The 13,170-nt window shown below is 37.3% G+C and overlaps 1 long non-coding RNA gene across 1 annotated transcript in view; it reads right to left on the reverse strand.

Moving 5' to 3' along the window:
- LOC117341466 overlaps positions 1-11,770 on the reverse strand; it is a 28,321-nt gene extending 16,551 nt beyond the window's left edge. The window contains exon 1 of the long non-coding RNA XR_004535636.1: positions 11,564-11,770. This is a non-coding gene — a long non-coding RNA (uncharacterized LOC117341466). The remainder of the gene's footprint in view (positions 1-11,563) is intronic.
- Between the last annotated feature and the right edge of the window lie 1,400 nt (positions 11,771-13,170).

Consider the following 13,170-nt stretch of genomic DNA (forward strand, 5'->3'; position numbering starts at 1 on the left):
CAAGAATTATATAAAGTCTGTCCCTTTACCAGGTGAAGATTGTGTAATTATGTAAGTTATATTGTACTAGGTTCTAACACAAGTGTGTGCATGTGCACATGATTACATACTAATTTCTACAAAAGGTATTATGTGTAAACCTATGAACCATCTACAATGTCACCTCAGTGAATCATTCTACTGGTATATAGACTGATAGTGTCAGTGAAAGGCTTTGGTCTGGTTTGTTTTTGTTTAACGTCCTATTAACAGCCAGGGTCATTTAAGGACGTGCCAGGTTTTGGAGGTGGAGGAAAGCCGGAGTACCCGGAGAAAAACCACCGGCCTATGGTCAGTACCTGGCAACTGCCCCACGTAGGTTTCGAACTCGCAACCCAGTGATGGAGGGCTAGTGATAAAGTGTCGGTACACCTTAACCACTCGGCCACTGGGGCCCCTACAGTGCAAGGCACCTCGACAAACGACAGGTAACACGGAAACGACAATTGTATACAACGACCAGTACATACCTAGGAGTTTTATTATAGGTATAATTATTTTGGAGCATGCATGGTCTGATTTGCAGCAAGACTCTAATTCTGTCTGAATCTGCATTAATAAATTAAGCACCTGTCATCAAACAAATTTGCACTAGATTGCATGGATAAGTTCATCGACGAGACCAAAATGGATACATGCAGCTAAAATCAGAGCCACTAGAAGTTCTAACCACTAAAAGTTCCACAGGAAATAAAGGAATTGCCCCAAGCCAAACATCAACAGAACAGAACAGCCCTCAGTATCGACAAACTAATCCGCCATCAACAAATGATGTGATAAACCGCAATGTTCCCTGAAGGAGCGGATGCAAAAAGCCATAAAACCAGCCTCATTACCCAGACAATGGCTAGGTCGTGTCATACGATTTGTATCCTACAGGCTGACCAGTTAATTGTCCGACACACCACACGTCCTTATGCCAGGTGTAATGAGGCGAGCATTTATATGCCGTAATATGAAAAATAGCCAAAAAATGCTAAGATAATCTTATTTCCCCCGCACAATGACATGATGCTTTAAGCATTGTATTTCCATAATCCTTACAGTTTTTCCCATTACATGTTTTAGACTGGTGAAATTGTAGGCCAAAACAATAAACTATAAAATTGTAGGCCGAGAGTATAAAACTATAAAATTGTAGGCGGAGATTGTAAAACTATCAAATTGTAGGGGAAAACAATGAACTATGAAATTGTAGGGGAAAACAATGAACTATTAAATTGTAGGCCCAGAGCATAAAACTATAAAATTGTAGGCCGAGAGTATAAAACTATGGAATTCTAGGCCGAGAGTATAAAACTATAAAATTGTAGGCCGAGAGTATAAAACTATAAAATTGTAGGCCGAGAGTATAAAACTATAAAATTGTAGGCCCAGAGCATAAAACTATAAAATTGTAGGCCGAGACTACAAAACTATAAAATTGTAGGCTGAGACTATAAAACTACAAAATTGTAGTCCGAGACTATAAAACTATAAAATTGTAGGCCAAGAATACAAAACTATAAAATTGTAGGCTGAGACGTAAAATTGTAGGCCGAGATTATAAAACTATAAAATTGTTTCTAGATATGTTTTAACCAAAATTCTTTACAGTATAATCCTTCTTAATTTCTGTCTGGTCGATGTAACAATGTTTCTTACACTGCTGTATCATGTTCTCAGCTGTAGCTGTACAGCTGAGTTGGAGTGTTCGAAAGTAAAGTGGTCCGATGGCCCGAGACTAGAAAACATGGTTGACCTATGTAAAATATCTAAGTGTTGGCCCGATTGGCTATGCAAATTTTGAGTCCTGACATACATTACGATTCATGTAAACAATATTCCTGTATTTTCTGACAAATGATCATATGACATCAAAACTTACAATTGAGGTGCGTTTTTTTTACTGAGAACAAAGTGTTAATAACTTATAATAGCTTCATATATATGAGCAAGTATGAACTGGAATAACGTGGCTCATATACTAGAGGGTGCTAAGCCAAATAATATCATAAATTTTAAAAGAAAGGCATCGTTCATCTCTGTCATACAAAATGCAGGGTCTATGGAAAAATCACTTGGGCCATGAGATTTCAATTTTCTGTAGACAAATTGTCTATGGAATTTTCATACTTACTTATGCATACACTGGAGTTGACTGGAACACAACAGAGTACCTATCTCAATGTTCAAGGATACAACACATGAGCACCCGTGCCAGGACTCAAACTAACCGATGCTTATTTGGACACATACACCATGCAGCGTCATACCACTAGACCACTAGCCCGTGGACATATGTGAGGGGAGAATTGATGTTCAGGCAAATCGAATACAAACATTTCTTTCATGTGTGTAGTTTACCTATCATAATCGTGAAATTAAGCTCCCGCAGAAATAACGAAGTTTACAGAATGTAGTTGTGTCTTATCTATAGGAATTTTATAGATGTAAATCTGGCCGAGTGGTTGAAGCTGAAACCACAATTCTACTCAACATACAGGTATGTAGTGTGTAGCTCGATAAATCCTCTGATCATATCGATTGTATGGATTGTAAGGATCGTAGCTCACATCATTAAAGCTCCTTAGAATGTCTTTTTATCACAGACGGTCAATATAATGACATAATCCTATTACAACCTTTGTGAAACCTCCCTTATTATAACATCTCGTTAAGGTACCAAGTCTGATTATCCCATGAATTTAATTAAGGTATAGAGGACTAATTTAACATCACACTAATGCTTTTCAGTCCTTCATTGTGAATACTTATTCAATTTTCTGTAATGAGTACAATGTAGCAGGTCACCCTGTACTGAAAATTCTATCAGCTCTTCACAACAGGAACATTTATCCCTTGTAATATCCCAGAGGATTGCGTTGGAGTTCAACTGCATCCTCATGGAAATTAGAGGATGTTCCAAACCTGTTTACTTCGAAAACATTTGGCTACGTTATTTCAATGATAAAAATGTTCTAATTTTGCACTTTTTTGGCTACTTCTATATCCATGCATGCTAAGGCAGAAATCCAAATGCAAAATGTTATTGAAAAGTGGATTGATGTACATGTACAACAGTGCAGTCAGCCATCCAAGACTGCTGACCACGCTGGACATTTCTTATCTTCAGTACACAGACAGGACACTCAACCGCACAGCAACAAAAGCTAGCTATTGGACTAAATATGCAGCTGAAATGTCCATATCCATGAACCATCACACTTCCCCCTTCGCTGATAAGGTTTCTCCCAAAGCTTCCATGGGTTCAACCTGGCATCCTCATCAAACACAAATGTCCCTCTTGTTGTTATAGCGGTGCCGCCTCATGACCAGAACCCCTGGTCACCAACAAGTCTCCAGGAACATTGTACTTCCCATGCTGTCCAAGGCGATCCTTAAGGATACCAGGCCCGTTCGCTGCCACCAAATGTAACGTACATCGGTGAAACAACGGAGCGGTCACCCATCCATAAGAGCTAACCACGCTTGACATTGCATTAACTTACATAGACATGACACTCAACCGCACAGCCACAATAGCTAAGCTTTTGGACTATGCAGCTGAAATGCCCATATCCATGAACCATCACATTATTTTGATTCTGTCCACCCAGAAAAAATAACAATATACATAGATTTACCAATCTGTACTATATAGCCTATTGTTTCCATGTTGCGGTAGTTCACAGTTAAGGTTTACCTCGATAACTTTGGAAAAACAAAATGGAATCTATCCAAAACACTTTGAATCTATCCAAACACTTTCTGGATGATTGAACACCGACACTTAAATGCAGGGATGATTATTGGTTGACTTAACTACTAGTTATTAATTATTCAAAGTGTGGATGTGACAAATAGCAAATGAATATCGGATAAAATACAATCTATCTAACAGCTGTAAAATCAGCAACACAATAGAAAATAGATAAACCAGTATAGGGGGTGGAAAATCTAAGAGACGCAAACAAAACTACAACGATAAGACAAGACGTGAGAATTCAGCAATCCTCAGTGTGGAAGACCTATTGGGATCTCTCCTTTAGCTAACACAGGAAACTGGAGTCGCATTTCATTATCATAAGGTTGGATACAACTGACCCAATATCATCGTTAGCTGAAAGGCCGCAAGGTCGTAACAGCGGACGTAAAAACTGTTGAATAAATAAAATAAATAGCCCAATATCAGTTACCTTGTTTGATCAGGTAGTCACAGATATAATGTTTGATTTGGTTTAGTATTGTTGAAAAACACTCACATACTCACAAAGATCAGTCTTTCACTCACAAAATATAGGTTTGGAATGTTTAAAGTCCTATCGACAGCTATGGTCATATAAGTAAAAGCCTCCCCTGTGTGTGACATGCATGAGGTGTATGTGTGTGTTTTGAGAGGCTGCAGTATGTTTGTGCTTGTGATAGGCCAGAACTTTTGCCGATTTATAGTGCTACCTCACTGAAGTATACTGCTGAAGACACTCATCAGATCCCACCCAACATAATCACATTATACTGACAACGGGTGAACCAGTCTGAAAATTCTGGGGGCTGACAAGGATTAGAAACTACAATTATTGACGACTCAGTAGTATGTTTCGGCCAGGGGACAGTCTCATGCTGCTACCCAAACCTTTCCTCACAGTGACTAGTATGTCTCGGCCAGGGACAGAACCCAAACCTTCCTCACAGTGACTAGTATGTCTCGGCCAGGGACAGAACCAAAACCTTCCTCACAGTGACTAGTATGTCTCGGCCAGGGACAGAACCAAAACCTTCCTCACAGTGACTGGTATGTCTCGGCCAGGGACAGAACCTAAACCTTCTTCACAGTGACTGGTATGTCTCGGCCTGGTGACAGAACCCAAACCTTCTTCACAGTGACTAGTATGTCTCGGCCAGGGACAGAACCAAAACCTTCCTCACAGTGACTAGTATGTCCCGGCCAGGGACAGAACCTAAACCTTCTTCACAGTGACTAGTATGTCTCGGCCAGGGACAGAACCTAAACCTTCTTCACAGTGACTGGTATGTCTCGGCCTGGTGACAGAACCCAAACCTTCCTCACAGTGACTCTGGTATGTCTCGGCCAGGGACAGAACCAAAACCTTCCTCACAGTGACTGGTATGTCTCGGCCAGGGACAGAACCCAAACCTTCCACACAGTGACTGGTATGTCTCGTCAGGTGACAGAACCCAAAACCTTCCTCACAGTGACTGGTATGTCTCGATCAGGAGACAGAATAGTTGATTTATCAAAATGCTAAATCTAAATATCCTGGTTATTAAAAATTCAATTACATCTGTATCATGCTTGTAAAGGTATCACCATTTGCCCTTTTTATTTCTGTTTATCGACAAAACCAGTCATCTGAAACCATTCACTAGAAAAGGCACTAAAACTTGTATGAACTTCATTGTTCACTAGCCATTTTCTGAACTGCTCTCCAGGTTGCCAATTCTGTCCTCTCTTGGAAATCAGATATGGAGTGTTATTCTATATTTTTATTCTTTTATCGATTTATGTTCCAGAGTAATGTATCCATTTGTTGAAAGCCTGGTTAGATCAATGGCCGAGTTCAGAGTGAGACAGACAATGGATACTTGTATAAGAAAGAATTTATTCTAAAAGCTGTCAAACATTTTTTATTAGATTATGTTTGAAGTTATATGAAATGATTTATGATTGTGTAAACATACACATGCAGTGCCATTACTTTTTATAAGTTATATCACATGCATTTTATTTTTTGATACAATTCAAACAATGAAATAATTTTACTCTATTTTGTAACCTCCCCCCCCCCCCCCCCCCCCCTGGCCCATATGACAACCTCAACCTCTGTATTAAGTTTCCTCAATTCTCTCTCGAGAGTGAAATGAAGGGAACTTCCTCTGATATATCAGAATGTTAAAACCTCTGTATTAAGACACGTTTTGCTTGGTCCCTTGAATGTCTCAACAGAAACCCTTGGCTGTAACAGTTGGGTATCCGACATATACTTTTAAAGAATGAACTGACCAAGCCCATCACGTGGTCAACACAGGGCCAACAAGGACCAACTTGTCCAACCCATGTCGATACCAGGGTCAGCCCTCTGGATGTACCTGATGGATAGGGCATATCTCACCAGAGGGGCCCAGGATTCAAGTCCCATCGGTCGTGACTACTGGACCCCTCACATCCCCTGAGCAATATCTTTGTTATAGGCGACAACTGTAAAACCTCCAACCAACAAGGATGGATAGTATTGCAACAGCAATACAAGGTCCCCTGCCTGAGCTAGAAGTGCACCTATTCATTTCCAATTTTTTTTTAAATGGTTTTTCGAAAAAAACAAATGTGGGATGCACAACTACATGTTATACTGATCATGTATACCAAGTTTCGTTAAGATCGGAGTAGTACTTTAGAAGGAGTTGTCCGGACAACTGTTGCATGACAGACAGACAGACGGATGGACGGAGGGCAAACCTAAAGTCCCCCCGTTTTTGAAACGGCAGGGGACTAATAAGCCTGCTGGGTATTGCTGTTTATTGCTAAAGCAGTACATGTGCCCTACCGGCTCCCACTACAAATAGCAACAGAGACCTTGACCTTGACCGAACAACCCTGAAACTCAAGCTGGATCTGCTAGAGCTACTCATACTGAAGTTACATGCCAACTTTCACCAACATACCTTGAAGCATGGCTGAGAAAAGTGCGGAAAACTGAGTGGACGAACAGTCGGCCAGCTGGTGGGACTGACGAATGGACGGAAGGAAGCTTATAGTACCTCCGGTTTCACCGGTAGGGGACTAATAAACAAGCCTATCGTATACTTTCTTGAAATGTGGAGATAGTCTAAACTGACGGGCTCAAATGTTTCAGGTTTTACAAAAACTCGAACCCAGGTAAATATTACATGTACATGCTAAATGTGTTTCACCTGTGTCATGGTATCCACAACATCACTATAAACTGTAAATAAACCATCTCCACAGGGAAAAAAATCAAAGCGAACATTTCATGTCACTGTTTTCGATTAATTCAGTCCCCAACTGAGTCAGTCTATTCTACAGTCATATAACAGTCGACACACATGTGTACATTCGGTATTCATTACTAAGGCTTTACTCTTTATGACTATGGTATTTTCCCATCTAATTCTGGTAATGGGCTTTAAAATCACAAGTTATTTCCCTTTAGTAATAAAAATAGCTTAGTGGACATATTCACAGGAATTCTACAAGGAGCGAAAGGTCATGAACTTTTGATTGAGATTCAATACCTGAATATATACCTGTCTAAAAGGGAAAACATTTTTCTTCCATTTTGAAGTTTCCTAAATATACAATGCATACAGTTTTGCAAAAGACCCATAATTTCAATGAATTTTTCAAAATTTTGTAATTTTCAATATTGGATTTCAAAAGGATGTAATTAAGTACATGTGTACATTATGAACCGCTTCACTATTCAGATGAATTAAATATAGGTTTATGATAAAAATACACCTGCAATCTGTCTCTACAACCTGCTATCTCAAGGATTATACAAAAGACCCACAATATATTGGCATGAAAGTCCTAAGTTCAAAAGACCAGCATGATGTAAGGATATCATTGATATTCATTAACCTGTGTAAAACCTTCTAGATTGTATTTGAAATAATGAATCTGTTGTTTCAATATATAGATTGAAAAATAAACTAAAAAAAACCAAATCATGGTACAATTCTGTAATATTGATTTTGAAAACCTCAGTACAAATCTGAGAGCCGTCAATGTCACTAACACGATTGATTTGAAACACAGATAAAATGAATTATTTATTTTTTATATAGAAAACACTTGCTGTATCGTCGTAGTACCAGGTACTCGATCGTATTGTACCAATGTTGTAACATCTATCAGGTAAAAACTAACATAATGGACATGATGTAGCTATAGGCTAGAGTTTTACAATTCATTCTCTACCTCCACAACACACAGTACCAGGTAGTGTTTGGGATCTTTACTACGACTAAAATCTTTAAATTCATTCGATCCACCAGATTTATAAATATTCCATTCATTAGCTTTCACACTCTTCTACACATTATTGTTTGTGTTTTTTAAGTGAGATTTCACACCTGACCTAAAAACCTTTGGACAAACATAAATGATTGATCAGTCAGTATTAGGAATTTGAAACATCTACGAATCACACGGTCCATAAATGATTTAAAAGTTTCAGCTTTCTATATATACAAAAATTATTTTTAACTTTTGAACCTGAGACTTCAAAAGAAATTCAACACTCATGAGCCAAATTAGCACTGAGAATCGGTGCGGCTACAACTTTTGAGTAAATTTAGCCAAACTTAAAATTGTCTTTCACTATAACTATATTCTATTTTTACACAATCCACTCATTCAATTTCTCGATCCACTTTAACTCTGAATTTCATTTCAACTTTGAGTCTATACGAATATTCTATAATACTTAAGTAAAATTGTAATTCTTTATAGCCAATGGCTAACTTACCCCTTAATGGTACCCATCATTTGCAACCATGGCAACCAAATAACATTTCTTGTTTTGGAAAATAGATGTTTTTCCTCAAAACTCTACATACAAATTTTCAGCATAATCAGACAATATTTCAATTTTTGCCAATTAGAACCCTTATTGTTCCCTTAGAAATGGTTCTGAAAACACATCATATTGAATAATACTAACTTACATGTATATACCTGGATGGCTCTAGTTCAAATAACCAAACTTGCTCAAAATGTGCTTCTATATATATAGTTCCAGTTCCAGGAATGTTCATAAATGTACCAGGAAAGTTTGTCCATAAGAATGAAAAATTTACTATGCTGGGGTCCGACCCTTAGTTAATGATAAATGGTCTAGGGTCCAGACCCTTGGGTAAATTTTTCATTCTGGGTCATATAGTAACGTGCCTTGTCCCTGTGACTAGAACAGTGACCTAAATAACTACAGTGGAACTTCGTTAACTCGAACTCGGATAACTCGAATACCCCGCTTAACTCGAAGTACCTCGCCGGTCCCGGCCGAATTCTCTCTTTATCTTAGTAAAAAAAAATCGGAAAATTCGAATTCGGATAACTCGAAAAACTCGGATAATACGAAGTAAAAATTTGGTCCCAACAATAAAAATCCTACTTGAAATGTTCGAATAACTCGAAGTATAATTTTCGTCGATCGGTGGCAAACGCCGACATTTTTTAAGAGCTAAATTCCGTTTGTAATACTCAACATATCGGCACTACTAACCTACATGCTATTATAAGTGTTTCATAAATTCATTAAAGAAATTGTCGGTTGAATCTTATAACAACAAGTCTTGGTGATAAAAAGTACTGCTTTACTTGCATCAGGTAATTTCCCAAGGCGGTCGCCGATATCAGTACACACGATAGTCAACAACTCATCTACCCGTTCGCTCAAGCGGAACTAATCTCTGACACACCGGTAGATCTACCCGGTTGATGTTTTTACAAATGTAGAAATGACACAGTCACCGGCGCCTATTAAATCTTTAAACTGCTGAAACAATAGCGTAATTACTGCCGAGGTGTTCAGAGTACAACTGTAACGGTCAGTGCTGTCTATTAAATCGGATAAAACGCCAACTCAGTTACAGTAACATTTTATACGCACATGCGCAGCCCAACTTCCGGTGCTAATACACATGGAAATGGCGTGGTTATCAATAAAAAGTAAGTAGGCCGATCAAACAGTATTTTATATATGTCCAATAAAAGGTAATGGTTCTGTTACGTTTTGTATGCAATCTGTGTTAAACTTAAACGGTTATTTGTTTTGACATTAACAACTTGTTATTTTGTCGAATTCCGTTTTATCGTTTACCTTTTGCAAACATGACTTGCACATCAGATCGTTATTGAAGTGACTAAGTGAAAGAAACTTTATCGTGACTGTATATCGGCAAAACTACACCAAATTACAAGTGACATAACGAAACATTACATATATATTTACATGTATTGACCAGTCTTCACACTAAACTGATGAGCGACAGAGCGAAGTTATAATGATTATATAATGTTGACAAATGTTGACAAATATTGACCAAACTTTTCACCATAAACGATAACTCGCTTAATTCGAACACTCGGATAACTCGAAGTTTTTTCGTGGTCCCGTCGACTTCGAGTTAACGAAGTTCCACTGTATATTTATATGTCTCTGACTGGAAAAAGAAATTCTCAGATCCCAGTGGTTACACCAACTACAAACTTTTTAATTAGAATGGTTATTCACAATGTTGTTGTATATTTATAGACTATGTCATAAAAAAAATCATAGAAACCCTTTTAATTGAAATCCATGCAAAGATTTAACCATAAGGGTTATTTTGAAGCATGTCAAAACCTACCAAGTTATAACCACAACATAATTCAATAATGTGCTGTTTATATTATTAATCCATTTTAATATTCGTATTAATAGGACAAGTCAACACATCACTGACTCCTTCCAGTACTATACAATATAATAAACAAATTGCCTAACTCGAGAACTCCACAACAGAACGTGTTTTAATCTTCACCAATATTATTTTTTTCTGTTATAAAATACAGATTACCTTTACATTTAAACGTCCCGTGTGTTGTTATAGTACACACGCCAGTAGGTAATTTAATCACATGTCTCACATAGACAAATCAACATTTTTAAGATTCTTTATGACCTCACCTAAGGTCAATCTATTATTTAAATCAAAAGACTTTACATAAAATGTTAGTTAAATGCTTCCTCTGTCTTATAAAACCAATAACTGACACAGAAAAAAAATCAGAAAACTTTTTTTTTAACTTTTTATTTTTTTTTAAAAGTAGAATGTGTTCTAGAGAAGTTATCAAACAGTTAATGAGCACACACACACACATGTACACCCTCATCCTCACAAGAAATTCTTAAAAAAGAGAATTAAAAATGAAACCTATATTAATATAGTTCTCTATACATGATTAATTGTAGTCATAGCACGCTTTCTGGTTGAACAAGGCTCGAATTCAATCAATCTTGTTTGTTATCATAGCAACAAATGGAAAACCTCTATAAATATCAGCCATCTTAATTAGGAACATGGTTGTATTAAATGTAGTGATTATGAGATATGTGCCGATCCTTCCCAATTATAACGGTTACAAATTCTTACAGAGCCTATTTATATCCGTAACAGGAATTTTATATAATCCATCAAAAATATATTCAAAGAAAATTTACCTGTTTTTTCACACCTGGATAAATTATCACCTCATCAATCACGCCTGTCATCAGTTGTCATTATCACTGACAGTATCTATGGTAACTTGTTAGTTATCTTGTACAGGTAAATCACAAACGTTATCTACTACTACTACGTGTGTATATAGTCAGATAATGAAAGAGACACTTCGGCTCGAGTAACTGTCAATTTATTCCTCTCTAGACAGTTTGGTCCATAAATTTAGCCATATCTTTACTGAATTATATATTCTGGTGATCTCCCAGACAAAAAGATTCCATTAAAAACGACTTACCTGTGTTTTTCTCACCTGGTTACCCGTCTCAGCCACTGAACGTTTACAGTCCGCCATTTTGTTACTACGACAATCGCAGACGACAACACTCACACGCGGTGACAGAGAAATCGAGATGAGTGAAAAAGCAATTATGAGGCACTAACGGGGAAACTAATTAAGCACCTGGTCGATTTCTTCCTGTACCGTATTAATAATCTATTAATTAATTTCCGCCAGACATTAAATACCTATTAATCCATTAGCGAATATTCGTAATAGCGTAACTAACATTATGAAATACACAAATAATTGTAAAATCTACCTTGCGTTGAACTTGTCTTTGCATGTAAATGTGTGACCATTGAGGCATGACGATGTTAAGAAAGGTCTATTTATGGAGAATGTGGTGGTTCGAAGACTAGACTACTGTTATACTCAAAGGAAGGGCGAATATTTACTTACTGTCGATGTCGCTGTCCTGATGGAAGTGTTCACAGTTGTGCATGTTCTATTGTAGATGTATACCGTAACGGTAGTTAAAAACAAGGTAAATACTTTTAAAACTATATCATACATACGACTCGTTAATCCGAATTTGTATGTTAATTAAAGCTTATATATTATCCGCTACCAACCGAACATTAGTGTAAGACGGACGCATAGTCAGACACATTCGGACTACGGACATATGTCCGTGTTCAGACCGATTCGCCAATGAAGCCAGGTGGAGCTAAGACAATCTTACTAATCCTAAATTAATGTTGAAGTTGAAATGTGATTCAATAAAGTTCCCCTCTTCTTGGATGAAGGATAATACTGAACGTCTGGGTTCTTGGCTCAGAAAGATGTGACTGTTCTCAAATGTTGGAAGGTGTGATTTTGACGTAGTGTCAACGTGCGCCAAAGAAAATGATTTAAGCATTAAAACAATTACATTATCACGTGTATTTGTTTTGTTTGCGATACAAAATTAAACTAGAAAGAAAGTCTTTTTAGTTATTACATATGTATTAGCAGAGACATATATATGTCTCTGGTATTAGGTTCGAATGCCGTGTCAGCACTTATGCTGTATATGTGAATATTAGAGTGAGTGTTAATTTGAGTGAATGTGTGAGTATTGAGACATTTGTAATTAAGTATGTACTATGTGTAAAAGATGTTATTAACCTATTTTCCATGACGTCGACCTTGACTTGACCTTGACAAATCCATGTTATTAACCTTGACGTTTTCCATGACGTCGACCTTGACTTGACCTTGACAAATCCATGTTATTAACCTTGACGTTTTCCATGACGTTGACCTCGCATTTATGCTTAAGTTCTTAAAATCTATTTCCATTTCTGAATAATTCACGCGGTCGTGAAGTTGACCTCGACACAGTAATTGACCTAGATATATCTATAGTATCTGTATGATATTATCGACAATATCCCAGAACCGGCTTTTCTACATATATGTTGAAGGAATGTGTTTGAATGCCGTCATATAAATTTTAACAAAACCTATACATTTATCATACACGGACCTCAGGTGATGACTAACACAGCCGTTTAATTCATAGAACTAAGATTTGATTAATGTTTATCTTACAATTGACGAAGAAACTGAAAGAAACTCAA

Source organism: Pecten maximus, chromosome 13 (assembly GCF_902652985.1).
Source record: "Pecten maximus chromosome 13, xPecMax1.1, whole genome shotgun sequence".
NCBI classification, from domain to species: domain Eukaryota; kingdom Metazoa; phylum Mollusca; class Bivalvia; order Pectinida; family Pectinidae; genus Pecten; species Pecten maximus.